We start from the raw sequence: 14,605 nt of genomic DNA, 5'->3' as shown, positions 1-14,605 counted from the left end.
CATCTGGCTCCCAGTTTCCAGACACCGATTACTTCTAAGAGTTCAGTCTCTCCTTTGGAAGCTATGCAAGTGGACCAAGTGAACTTGGCTAAACAGCGCCAGGAGAAGCACCGCTCGGAGGGGAGGTGTTTCTACTGCGGAAGTTCCAAACATCTGATCCACTCCTGTCCTGAGAGGTCGGGAAACTCCAGAGCCTAGGGTTTGTAGAAGAGGCTTTTCTGGGTGAGGATCATCCCTCTCCTTCGCTGCAGACAACCGTGTCTTTGTCCTTCGACACTTCAGTTTTTCTGAGTCTGGCTACCTGGATTCCGGGGCTATGGGGAACTTCATCCAGTAAGCTGTGGTAAACCGTTATCAGATTTCAGTCCAGCGTCTCCAGAACCCGGTGCTGGTGACATCCATGGATGGCAAACCCTTGATCAAGCCCATTTGCTTCCAGATTGAGCCAGTGAAACTTAGAGTAGGTCTGACGCACTCAGAGAGAATCTGTTTTTACGTTTTGCCTGGTTTGTCTCACCCCTTGCTTTTAGGTTTACCTTGGCTTCGATCCCATGAGCCCATGTTAAACTATAAGACTTGAGAAGTCTCGCATTAGGGAGACTCCTGCGTCAACCAATGTCTCGCTCCCATTCGTCCTGCTCACCCCCCAGTAGCGCCAACTGCTCTACCGAGTTTACCATCCTCCTAGTGGTGTTTCTCTGATGTCTTCGGTAAAAAGGAAGCAGAGACGCTGCCTCCACACAGGTCGTATGACTGTCCCATTGACCTGCTCCCAGGAACGTCTCCTCGGGGGCGAATCTATCCTTTATCCCAGGCCTAGACCCGAGCCATGTCGGAATACGTCCAGGAGAACCTAGCTAGAGGATTTATTCAGAAGTCATCTTCTCTGACGGGCAGAGGCTTCTTTTTTGTCAAGAAGAAGGATGGGTCCCTATAGCCCAGTATTGACCATCGGGGTGTAACCAAATCACAGTAAAAAATAGGTACCCGCTGCCACTTATTTTGGAGCGGTTTGATCGTCTCGGAGGAGCTAAGATCTTCACCAAGCTAAATCTCAGCGGGGCCTTCAACCTGATCCACATATGTCCAAGTGGAAGACAGCCTTCAACACCCGAGATGGTCACTATGAATATCTGGTTATGCCGCTCAGCCTCAGTAACGCACCTGCGGTCTTCCAGGACTTAGCCACTCACCAGAAGAATGTCCACCAGGTTTTGCAGAGATTCAGGGAGAATAGACTGTACGTCAAGTTTGAGAAGGGTCTTCGAGCAACCCTTTCTGCCTTTTCTTGGCTATAATGTCTCATCCACAGGTCTTAAGATGGATCCGGAGAAATTAGCCGCCATCCTCAAATGGCCTCGCCTGACCGGGCTTAAGGAGGTACAACGGTTCCTGGCGTTCGCTAACTATTACAGTCAATTCATTCCACACTTCTCATCCCTGGTGGCTCCCATCTCGGCTCTGACCCAAAAAGGTGCTAACTCCAAGGATTGGACTCCTGAGGCGGAAGAGGCCTTTACTTCACTGAAGTAAGCTTTCTCTTCTGTGCCCATTCTCCATCGACCGGTCACGGATAAACAATTCTCTCTCGAGGTGGATGCTTCCTCCATAGGCACTGGGGCGGTTCTCTCTCTCAAAAGTCTTCCACCGGTCGTATAGTCTCTTGTGGCTTCTTGTCAAAGATCTTTTCCGCTTCTGAAAGGAACTATTCCATTGGGGATCGGGAATCGTTGGCAATCAAGTTGGCTCTGCAAGAATGGCGACATCTCGTCAAGGGAGCACTCCACCAGGTCGTCATATTCACCAACCATAAAAACCTTGCCTACCTCCAGTCTGCACAGAGGCTGAATCCATGCCAGGTGGTCCCTGTTCTTTGCTTGATTCAATTTCATTCTCCAATTTTGCCCTGTTAGCAAGAACATCAAGGCCAATGCACTCTCTCTAGGGCCTTTGTGCCCCAAACCTGGAGGAAGAACCTCAACACATCATCGAGCCGTCCATGTTGGTGTCAGTGGTCTATTAATCTTTCTCGGGTCCCCCCCGGAAAGACCTTAGTTTCCAGTTTGAACAGGACAGAGTTCTTCGGTGGGGTCATTCTTCCAAGTTTGGCAGTCATGCTGGAAAAAGAAAAACTTTGGAACTTATTCCCCTCTACTATTGGAGGCCTACCATGGGAAAAGACATCCGGGAATATTTCTCGGCTTGTCTCTCCTGTGCTCTAAACAAGACCACAAAGCATCTTCCGTCGGGTCATCTTCTGCCACTTCCTGTTCCTTCTGTCCCCTGGCTGCACATTGCTATGGACTTCATTACGGATCTCCCCATCTCCTCTGGCTGTTCCGTTATCTGGGTTGTGGTGGATCATTTTTCAAAAATGGCTCACTTTGTTGCTCTGTCTGGTCTGCCGTCTGCTCCTGAACTTGCCAACTACTTCTTTCAGCATATTTTCCACCTTCATGGTTTCACTTCGAAGTTTTGGAGGAGGGCGATCTGTAAACTAATAAACGTAGAACTGGATTTTTCTTTTGCTTATCATCCTCAATCCAACAGTGGAGAGGACCAATCAGATTGTGTCTGGGCTCCTGCATCATTTCATCAACGTGCATCATAATGACTGGGTCAAGTTACCACCGTGGGCGGAGTTCTCCTACGATAATCATGTGAGTCCTCTGGTAAGTCTCCCTTCCTGATTGTTTGGACTCCAACCCGGAATTCCCCTTCCTGTCTCTGGGTCTCCGGGCATTCCTGCAGCTGACACCTTTTTGGAGCAATTCTCTAAAGTGTGGATAGAGACCAAGACCACTCTAGAGAGAGCCTCGCAGCATATGAAGAAGCATGCTGACAAAAGACGCCTGGATGCTCCGACCTTTCGGCCTGTGGCTTGCCGCCAAGTACATCCGTCTGAAGGTGCCATCCTACAAACTGGGTCCTCGCTTCATTGGTCCCTTTGAGGTCTTGAAAGGAATTAATGCAGTGTCGTATAAGTTGAAATTGCCTGCTTCTTTGCGTGTGCCTAATTCTTTTCATGCTCCCTCCTCAAACCATTAATTTTGAGCTCTTTCTTTAAGGACTCAGGCACCACTCCTGATCCTGTCAGCGAGGAGGATGTATTTGAGGTAGCGAATATTTTGGCGACAAAAAGGGTAAGGGGAAAGACCTTTTTTTTAGTGGATTGGAAGGGGTTGGCCCTGAGGAAAGGTCGTGGGAGCCCAAAGAGAATATCCAGGCCCCTCTCCTACTGGAGAGATTTTTCGCAGGCTTGGAAAGGAGGGGGCATAAAGGGGGGGTACTGTTGCGCCAGCACCCGGTCCCGCTTTCCCTCAGGTGTCCAGCCAGAATCCCCGCTCCCCGCTACCTGGCCTCCGTCCTTGGGTCCTCGGGCTTCGCTCCTGCTGCTGCTTCCTGGCTCACAGGCGGCAAGTCTACGGGCATGACTCTGAGAGCGCGCGTGCACTTCTAGTCTCTTAAAGGGCAGAGCTCCTTTTTCAAAGTATGGTCAGAACCAATGACTAAATAGTTGATACTATTTCTGACACCTCTGCCCTAGAAGAGGTGTTTGAGCAACAAGTGTTTCCTTTTGCTGTCTCAGTTTCCCGGTGCTTTCGTGCCAGCGTTCTGCCAGTATCCCGCCAGTATCCTGCTAATCCTGTTTGTCTCCTCAGAGTGCTTGCCACGCTTCTCTACATCACCCAGGACAATGCCAGAGCTTCCTGTACCAGTTCCTACCCGCTCTTGCTCGTTACCCGTTTCTGCCGCTTGCTGTCTGCCGAGTTCACCACTACCAGCAATACCTGCCTGTCCACCTCCTCCGCTGGGTTAGCTTCCACGTGTCCGGGGTTCTAACTGGAGGTAGCACTTGCGTCCTTCGGACATTCAAATCTGACCCTGCTTGAGGGGTCTTACTACGGGTGTCTGGGACTCGCATAGTCACTCCCCCTTCGGAGCCCCCCAGACCGTGGTTGTGTTGTTCCACAAAATTGCAATAAACAAATGTACACTGCAACATTTGTTACAATGTAAATACAGTAAATAGTTGTAACAAATGGAAAGAGGCAGAGATGGTGAAGTTCACATTCATTTTTTATTTTTAAAGTGGAACCTCGCGACCACGGTCCGGGGGGCTCTGAAGGGGGCGTGACTAGTGAGCCCCAAGTACCCGTAGTAAAGCCCCTCAGACAGGACCAGAATGGAATACCTGGAGGACACAGGTGCTACCTCCAGTTAGACCCCGGACACGTGGCAGCTGTCCCAGCGGGACCAAAAGGGATAACAGAAGTGACAGAGTCTGTAGTGAGACGGGTCCTGGATCCGGGTAGTTGGAAAGTAGCTGGTTCCAGTGACCTAGACACAGTCCTCGGACTCAGATGGCTGTTGGCGGAACGGAATGGCTATCGCCCAGATGGTTGCAGATATAACCAGGATGATCAGGATACTGATATTCTGTGGAGACAAATAGCATTAGAGAATGCACAGAGACAGCAGATGCAGCGCAGACAGGTTAGCAAGAGAACCGGATGTAGCAATGATTGATACTCGTTGCTCCGGCGCTCTCCTTATGGAGGAGAGGCCAGAAATAGCAGCCAGTGCACTGCCATTGGTTAATTGCCCATTTTGAAAAATGCACGCTGTCCCTTTAAGAAGGCAGGAGAGCACGCGGGCGTGCTCTAATAGCTCTAGTTGCAGATCGGCCGACAGGACGCCAGGAGGTGGGGGAAGGGGAGAGACCTGAACTCTGAGCAGCTGCATGAGACACAGACGAAGCCGGCTGTTGCCTAAGGACAGTGTGCGAGGCACGAGGAGAGTGCCCAGAACGGGAGGCAGCGGCAGACGTGGATGCAGCGCCAGGACGGGGACCAGGTGTAACAGTGGCAGACCTGGGTGCCGCGCCAGGACAGGGACCGGGTGTAACAATAGTATGTGTGTCTGTATATTTGTATATAGTTTATGTGTACATATTGTAAGGCAGCGCTCACCGAGTGCATTGGGGAACGCCCTCTTGGCATCGCTATAACATACAGTAAGACTCAATTTCCTTAAAAGTTCTCCTGGGTTTATTGCTCCATATCCCAAGCAGCACAAACACAGAGTAGTCAGCCTTTAGGTCCGGCAACATAAAATAATAATGTCCATAAACAGGGCTTTGCTCCCTCAGACCCTGTTCACACACAGGCCAGGGCAATGTCCGTTAAACACTCAGTTCCATAGGACAGTACAGACTCTTACTGACCGGGATCAGTGCCACTCACGGTTGTCCGACCGTCCACTCTGGAGGTATCTCACAGACCTCGTTCCTCTGGTTCAGGAAAGCCAGCACTGCTTCCCCAGGCTGTGTGATATCCAGCAAGCAGGGTTTTGCAGGAGTCACACACACAGGAGGCCTTCTACCTCCCAGGTCACAGACAACTCTGTAGTGTCCCACCTGGACACATGGAAGTCTGTGCACAATCCAAACTCCCAACTGTTGTGAATTCCCATGCTCGGACTTCTGAGACAAAGCTCCCTATAGTGGTTACTGGGAGTAGTGAAGCTGGCTAGGTTGATGGAAGTTTCCCACCTGATGATGATAATTGGGAACCTGGGATTACTGGCTGGGAGCATATAATTGAGCTGGCTGCTCTTGATGGTTGCTGGTGATTTCCTACTTGTGCATTTGGAGTTCTTTTGTCTCCTGCCTGATCTGCATGGTTCAGTTAAGTGATTCTTTTGCATCTAATCTGGTTGTGCCTTGTTTTTGCTTTCTGCTTTATTGCTAGGGTTCAGCATACTCCCTGCTGGGGGCAGTGCTGGGCCCTGCTCCATATGTTACAGCTTGTGTCAGTTTGTTCAGTCCCCTGTTATGTTAGTATCTTTTGCTTTGCTTCCAGTTTATACCAGAGTGCTGATCTAGCGGGGGTGAGGTCATGTGGCCTCAGGTTTTTTGTATATCAGAAGTGTTGGATTTTTTTAGGCTTTTGTGCGTGATTGCAGACAGTATCTTTTCTGTCCTGTCCTGTCTAGACAGCTTGGGCCCCACCATTTGCTCAGTCTGTTTTCTGCCTGTGTTTGCGTCTCATCTTGTCTCACCGACAATATATGTTTGGGGGCTGTCTATTCCTTTGGGGATCTGCTCCAGGGCAGTTTAGATTTCACCTTTCTGGCTTTAGGCTTAGTTAGTTTTCCGGCTGTGACAAAGTGTCTAGGGCATCGTAGGAAAGCTCCACGGCTACTGCTAGTTGTGTTGATAGGATCAGGGGTCTGCAATCTGCTTAGTTACCAACCTCTCTGGTTTTCTGGTGGCTTAGCCTGTTCCTGCCATCCTCCTCGGTGACCCATTCATTACACCCATCCCTCTCTCATGTGCTAAACACACCTTCATTATGTAGGCTGTAACCTCACCCCTAGGTGAGGTATGGATCACATGGCTGGTCACCTAGTCATGACCTCATGGCAGGTCCTGAAAATACCTGTAGGTCCTGAAGGAAAACAGGTACAGCCAGCACCCTCACCCAAAGGTGAGGTAATATGGGTAGCCTGACCCTCCCATCTCATAGATACCCGCAACCCATACCCAGGTGCACTAACTGTTATATTAGTGCTCACGTGCACTAATAATAAAACACTCCGGGTTGCATCTCAGGCAGCATCCATCCCTGTGACATAACGGCCATTCACAACCCTGCCAGTCACTGTTTCTGCATCACCACAGAGGGAACGCCTGTATGCATGACCTGGGGAGCCCACGTAGTGCCCCCTAGCTGTCACTGCATTACAATATATACAGTACATAGTATGATTGTATATCTGCTCTGTGAGTATATATATATATATATATACACACACACATACACACACACACACGTAAATACATTATATAGTATGTGTGTCTGTGTATATGTATACTGCATGTGTGCAGTATATTGTGTATGTATATATATATGTGTGAGAATACTGCATATAAACTGAATGTTTCTGTGTATATACTTTATATATATTGTAGTGTGTCTCCACTATCTGTGGACGGGGAGTACTCACTTGGCTGGTCGTTGAGGCATACGCTGGACACTCAGGGTTAAAAAGTCAATTCGGTTTATTAAGACACAGCATAAACCTCTCTTCATGAACGTGGTAACATGCAGCACCCCGTGCACCGTCCGGCAACCGTTCGGCTCTACAGTACCCACGGTCCTCACTGAGCCCTGGTGTGCCCAATATGGATTATTGTCCGTTAACTGTCCGTGATGGCCACACCAGTTCCCAAATACCTCTTATCCTCAGAGGCGTCCTCTCCGGAGGTAGTTCACAGGCCTTCTCACTCTGGCTCACACTAGCCAATACTGCCGCCTGTGCAGAAACAGTCTCCATCTTGGGTGTTCAGACACACACCCTGGGGTGGAGTATGCAGGTGACTGGACCCAACCATCTCTCCAAGTCACCTGGAGGCCTTCCCAATGCATATTAAAGCTCAGCAGAAGATTGTGATACATACCTCCCATTAACCACATGACCCTTCATCATACCACATACCTCCCCCCTCTGCCTAAAGCTGTGGGGCTTGGCACTTTCTATTACCTGACCAGAGACCCTTCTCGGTCATCTCTGACAGTCAAACCATCTGTCAAAGTTGGTCCATGTCACTGAGCCCTTTTGGAACCATCCGTCATCCGGCTCCGTCACCTCGTCTGATAGAGTTGCCCCTTTGTTGGACCCCCCCATCCTCGACAGTCAGTATGGTGTTGCGATTTTCTGACACCCAATCCTTCTTTCTGGTCTGACTCTCTGTTACCATGTCCGCTACAGGCTCTCCCGCCTAGGTCACTTAGCACTGAGCTAACAGAGGAGTCACTACTTCTAACGCTTCCATCCTTTAGCGAACCCCTTTGTTTCTCCAGACCTAGGGTTGAAAGTGGCCGCCATCTTCTTTGCATTTCATGCAGCTGTTTATTGATCTGCAGTCTGTTAAGTCTTAGCTGATCTCCCTCTCTTAAGTACACCACACGATATTCCAGGAGTATTTGGATATTCTTAATGCTCTCCATTGATCCGACAACGAAGAATGGAACATCTCATCTTCACCAGCTACCTTGGCTTCGTCATCAGCTGGACTCCTCACTTTTGCCATATCAGACTTATCTACAATCTCCTGCATTACTTTTCCAAGTCTCCTAAGGATTTTCCTCACCAGATTCCTGGGCACTTGAATGACGTCGTTCACCAATTCCAACCGACTTTGAGCTTTCTTTGCACACTCCAGACATCGAACAGCTTCCTCTTTCCTCAACAGGATCATCCGTTTCGTGCTAAGACAGTGTAGGTGCATGTCATGCAGGACAGCCACCCGCTTCACTGTGACTTCCCTAGTTGACGATATAACCAACTGTTTAGTCTCTGGCACCCAGTTCACAATACACGCTTCCACCGCCTTCCTAAAATCTTCATGCACCGCTTTACTGGCACAAGCTTCCCACACATCCTCGGGTACCTCTACTATGCACTATGTACTATCCTCTTCATGGACAGATGGCTCCTGCTTTACCTTGGACATTTCCATCAAGTATTACCCCCATCATCAACTCTTCCTGCCTGCAATCTAATCATGTCTGAAGCAAGGAATACAATGTCCCTACCAGACTTACAAGCACAGGAAAGAGACCCAGACCCCCATCCACCATCTAGCGAAAGGGGAAAACGTACAGTCAAACCCACATGGAAAGTCATGGAGAATTTAGAGACTGCAAAATGTGAATTATATAGTGATGTGTCTTCAGTATGGAAGAAAGTGCTGAGTCATATAGACACTGCATCAAGGCCTGCTTCTCATGAGTTACCACCAGAGGGAGTCCTAGAACAATTATGCACAGCATACCAAATGTATATGGAGAAGAGTGACCAATACATTATTCTCCTGAAGAAACTGAATCTCCCAGAGACTTTAAACGAATTGCAAGGTTTCCAGCAGCTTAATTCTGAAAGAGACTGCACTGTGCGTGACATTAAAGCCAAGATAGAGGCTAGAATCGCACGAACACCAGATGCATCAACTCGCTCATCCAAATCGTGTAAGCACTCAAAACGTTCATCTAGGTCAAGTTCATCAAAATATTCTACTCTCACTGAGCAGCTTATAAGAGCACGTGCTAAGGCTGAAACTACTAAGGTACAAGCTGCCTTTGCACAAAAGAGAGCAGAAATGGATGCAGCTGCTGCACAAAAGAGAGCAGAAATGGATGCAGCTGCTGCACAAAATAGAGCAGAAATGGACGCTGAAGCGGCACGCATGGAAGCTCTAGAGAAGGAATGTGAGCATGCAACAGCCATGGCAGAATTAAAGGTACTCGCGCAGGCTATCAGTGGGAGTCAAAGAGACAGCGTCAGTTTGTGTGAAATGGAGGCAGAAGACCCTATTGAATGCACAAGAGACTACGTGCTAAGCCAAGATGGCGAACCGCAGATCATCACTAACACTCTTGATGGTGTTGACACTTCTCTAGAGCACCAGGATGCCGATCCACTTACAGAATACTGCATTCAAGGTCATTATACCCTCGACAACCACACAGTGCCACCTCCACATGTAGCAGAAACTATACCCACCAAACCAGTTGCTGGACTAAATGCATATGCCACTCCATACTTCCCCACGTTTCAAGGCCAAGACGTCTCCACCCCTATGTACAACACCGCTCAGCCTACAATTGTGCATCCTAAGTCAGAAAGAACAGACATGTCCGACTTCGCAAGGTACATGATTCACCGTGAACTTACTAAAACCGGTCTCACAAGGTTCGACGACCAACCTGAAAATTACAGAGGTTGGAAAAGTGCCTTTAGAACCGTAACTAGTGACCTCGGCATCACTGCTGCGGAAGAGCTGGACCTGCTGATCAGATGGTTAGGACCACAATCCACAGGGCGTGTCAAGAGACTCAGGTCTGTACATATCAGTAATCCAACGGCTGGTCTCATGGCTGCATGGGAAAGACTAGAGAGAAACTTTGGCAGTCCAGAAGCCATAGAGGATGCACTGTTCAGGCGACTACAGAGTTTTCCAAAGATATCCAGCAAGGACAGTTCAAAGTTCCTAGAGCTCAGTGACCTGCTGTTAGAGCTCCAGCTGGCCAAGGCAGACACCCACCTACCTGGCCTTAGCTACTTGGACACTGCTCGTGGAGTAAACCCCATTATCTCCAAGCTACCATACAATGTACAAGAGATGTGGACTGCAATAGCGTCAAAATACAAGAAAGACCATCAAGTGTCATTTCCTCCGATCTCCTACTTCTGTGAGTTTATAAAAGACATTGCAGAGCGTAAGAACGACCCAAGCTTTTCCTACAGAGAATCCAGTGGCCCAGCTTCACCTCCCTCTAAATACGTGAGCACACGCTCGAATGACAGAAACCGCAGGGGTCCAGTGTCAGTGAAGAAGACAGATATTCTTCCCTTACCAACATCAGCCCCAGGCAAGAACAACAAGGGTGAAAAGATAGAGAACCCAAATCGTGAGTGTCCCATCCACAAGAAGCCACATCCCTTAAAAAAGTGCATCGGCTTCAGGAAGAAACCGCTCCAAGAACGCAAGGAACTTCTAAAGAAGTTTGGGGTATGCTACAGATGTTGTGCTTCTACTGAACACCTTGCTAAAGACTGTAAAACTACAATTAAGTGTATGGAGTGTGACAGTGAGGACCACGTACAAGCACTCCACCCATACCGTCCTGACTCTACACGTACTCCTTCCCCCACCACGAGCCATGGCGGGGAGGACGCAGCTCAAACAGCAAGTCATACCACAATATCTTCTTCATGCACAGAAGTCTGCGGAGAAGGTCTCTGGGACAAGTCCTGTGCGAAGATTTGCCTGGTGAACGTATATCCCAACGGTCACCCAGAGAAAGCCGTGAAGGTGTACGTCCTCTTGGATGATCAGAGCAACCGATCACTTGCAAGGTCAGAACTCTTTGATATGTTTAACTTAAAGGGAAATGCTTACCCTTACACCTTAAGTACCTGCAGCGGTGTTACAGAGGTCTCTGGGAGAAGGGCCAGTGGTCTTATAGCGACATCCCTCGAAAACACCGTAGAGATACCCTTACCTACACTTGTCGAGTGCAACCAGATTCCATCCAATCGAGAAGAGATCCCAACGCCAGAGGCTGCTCTTCATCACCCACATCTCAAGGGGATAGCAAACAAGATACCAGCCCTCAACAACAGCGCAGATATCCTGATTCTGCTTGGCAGAGACATTCTCCGGCTGCACAAGGTACGTCAGCAAATTAACGGACGACACGACGCACCATTTGCCCAACGCTTTGATCTAGGCTGGGTAATTATAGGCGATGTTTGCATACACAAGATGAAGAGACCTAATAACATTTCCTCTTACAAAACACACATCTTGCCAAATGGTCGCAGCACTCATTTTCAGCCATGCCCACATCATTACTGGGTGAAAGAGAGAGTGAGCAACACCAAGAGGCAACAGGAATCCTTCAACAACATGAACATGCTCCAGCCCTGGGACGAAAACCTCGGGTCAACAGTGTTTGATTCCACAAATGAAGACAACAAGTTAGCACCCACAAGGGGAGATAAAGAATTCATAAAGGTTATGGACAAAGAATTTGTTCAAGATGACTCCAACAGTTGGGTAGCTCCTTTACCCTTTCGTTTCCCAAGAGCGAGGTTGCCGAACAACCTGCAGCAAGCAACTGCAAGGTTCTCATCCTTAAAGCGTACCCTAAAGAGGAAACCAGAGATGGAGAAGCATTTCATTGACTTTATGCAGAACATCTTTGACAGAGATCATGCTGAACCTGCGCCACCACTGAAGGAAGGAGAAGAATGTTGGTACCTTCCATCCTTTGGTGTCTATCACCCTCACAAGCCTAACCAGATCAGAGTGGTGTTTGACTCCAGTGCTCAGTATGAAGGCCTCTCTCTCAACAACCTGCTACTAACTGGACCCAACCTGAACAACAGCCTCCTTGGAGTATTGATCCGCTTCAGACAAGAACCTGTTGCTATAATGGCCGACATTCAGCAGATGTTTCATTGCTTCATCATGAAGGAAGACAGCAGAAACTATCTTAGGTTCATATGGCACAAAGACAACAATGTCAACAATCAAGTCATAGACTACCGGATGAAGGTCCATGTCTTCGGCAACAGTCCTTCACCTGCTGTGGCGATCTACGGACTGAGACGGACAGCCCAAGAAGGTGAGAGTACGGATCCGATACTCGTCAATTCGTAGAGAAGAACTTCTACGTAGATGACGGGCTCAAGTCCTTGCCCACAAGTGAAGAGGCAATTGACCTACTCTCCAGGACACAGGAAATGCTATCCACATCAAACCTCAGACTCCACAAGATCATCTCTAACAGTCAAGAGGTAATGAGCGCGTTTCCATCTGAGGACCATGCCACGAACCTAAAGGACCTCAACCTAGGTTCTGATGTTCCTCCCACACAGCGCAGCCTTGGTCTACTGTGGGATATCAAACAGGACACCTTCACCTTCCAAGTGTCGCCCTGTGACAAACCCTTTACTAAACGAGGAGTCCCATCTGTCATAAACAGCATCTACGATCCTCTCGGGTTTGTAGCACCCATCAATATTCAAGGCAAGATACTGTTAAGACAGCTCACTGCCGAGAACACCGATTGGGACACCCCGCTGACGACTCAGAAACAGCAAAGGTGGGAGACATGGAAGAAGTCCTTGAAGTTCTTAGAGCAACTCCAAGTCCCACGTTGTTATTCTCCAAGATCATCTTTGGCTGCAATCAGAAGAGAAGTCCATATTTTCTGTGATGCATCTACAGAAGCCATAGCCGCAGTAGCTTATCTGAAGACCTTAGAAGCTAATAAGGTGCATTGTGGTTTCATCCTGGGTAAGGCCAAATTAACCCCGAAGCCTGCACACTCTGTACCCAGACTCGAACTTTGCGCTGCAGTACTGGCAGTAGAAATTGCTGAAGTTGTAAGAGACGAAGTGGACATTGCAATTGACTCCTTTACCTTCTACGGAGACCTTGTTCTCTTAAAAGACAAAGAGGCTCATCGTAACGACTGGCCAATGGGTCTTATCACCAAGGTCATGCCCAGCAAGGACGGAAAGACGCGCAAGACAGAAGTTAAGGTGACAAAAGGGGGCTCTACCCGAACCTTCCTCCGTCCGGTCACCGATCTCGTGCTGCTACTGCCAAAGGAGGACGTCACATGAACTGAACATTGCTCCTGGACGTTGCTCACGGCGGGGAGCATTCCTCCTCATCCCCCAGTTTTATTGAACATTGACATTTTCCATTGGATTGAACTTTGAACATTGCCATTGGATTGCTGGGTTGGTGGAAGAGTTGGCATGTTTCCGGCTTCCCCAATCTGAAGATGGGTTTAATAGACTTGGACTTATCTTCCGGTGTGATCTACGGGTCAACAACAACGAGTTGGACTTTAAAAATGTTTGATGTTTATTACTGCATGCATGTTTTTCTTTTCTCTTGTTTTTCAGGTTCGAATGACTTAGAAGAATTAAGGACATCGTGAAATCCAAGGATTTCAGACGGGGAGTGTCATGTCCCACGACTTGGGAAATCATTTAATATTTGCATTGCTTGTGTTGTATCCTTGTTGCTAGGCAGAAGTTTGCCTTTCCCTGTATTTTGTCCCAACTCTCTCCCTGTAGTCCTGTGATGTATGTTTGTTCCCTCCCTTATTCTCCATTTTGTGATCGTTCCTCCATCTGTATGCATCTTCTTACATGTCCTCTGAAGAATATTCCTTTTTACCTGCTGCTTTCATCATAATACAAGAATTTCAGTTAAAGCATCCCTCTTTTCCTGGAGTCTTCTTACATGAGATCGTGGCTGAGTTAAACTGTCTGATTAATCGGTATGAACGTGAGTACAGGTCGATACGGAAGGGGCCCAGAAAGAGAGGTCTATCCAGGCACCATACGTTCTACATATCCATGAGTCAGAATAGCGCCAACAATTCCTCACAGCGAGGCTCTTCACTGTTCTGCAAGGCTCTGCCCGGCTCCGTAAGGCTTTGCATAGTGAGGCTCCGCACTGCTCTGCACCTCTCTGCATGGCTCAGCTCCTCTCTGCATGGCTCCGCACCACTCTGCATATTTCGTGGACCCGCTGAGCCACAGTAAGCTGCCCGAAGTTCTCCCAGGCACCTCCTGGACCGATGCCCGCAGTCTAGCACCAATTGTAGCATATCTCCACTATCTGTGGACGGGGAGTACTCACTTGGCTGGTCGTTGAGGCATACGCTCGAACACTCAGGGTTAAAAAGTCAATTCGGTTTATTAAGACACAGCATAAACCTCTCTTCATGAACTTGGTAATATGCAGCTCCCCGTGCACTGTCCGGCAACCGTTTGTCTCTACAGTACCCATGGTCCTCACTGAACCCTGGTGTGCCTAATACGGATTAATGTCCATGACGGCCACACCAGTTCCTGGATACCTCTTATCCTCAGGGGCATAATCTCTAGAGGTAGTTCACAGGCCTTCTCACTCTGGCTCACACTAGCCAGCACTGCCGCCCATTCACAATCAGTCTCCATCTTGGGTGTTCCTCTTGGGTGGAGTATGTAGGTGACTGGATCCACC

This window comes from Dendrobates tinctorius, unplaced genomic scaffold (genome assembly GCF_039654945.1).
Source record: "Dendrobates tinctorius isolate UK_male_01 unplaced genomic scaffold, ASM3965494v1 ptg000062l, whole genome shotgun sequence".
NCBI classification, from domain to species: Eukaryota; Metazoa; Chordata; class Amphibia; order Anura; family Dendrobatidae; genus Dendrobates; species Dendrobates tinctorius.
Note: the sequence above shows the minus strand (reverse complement) of the source record.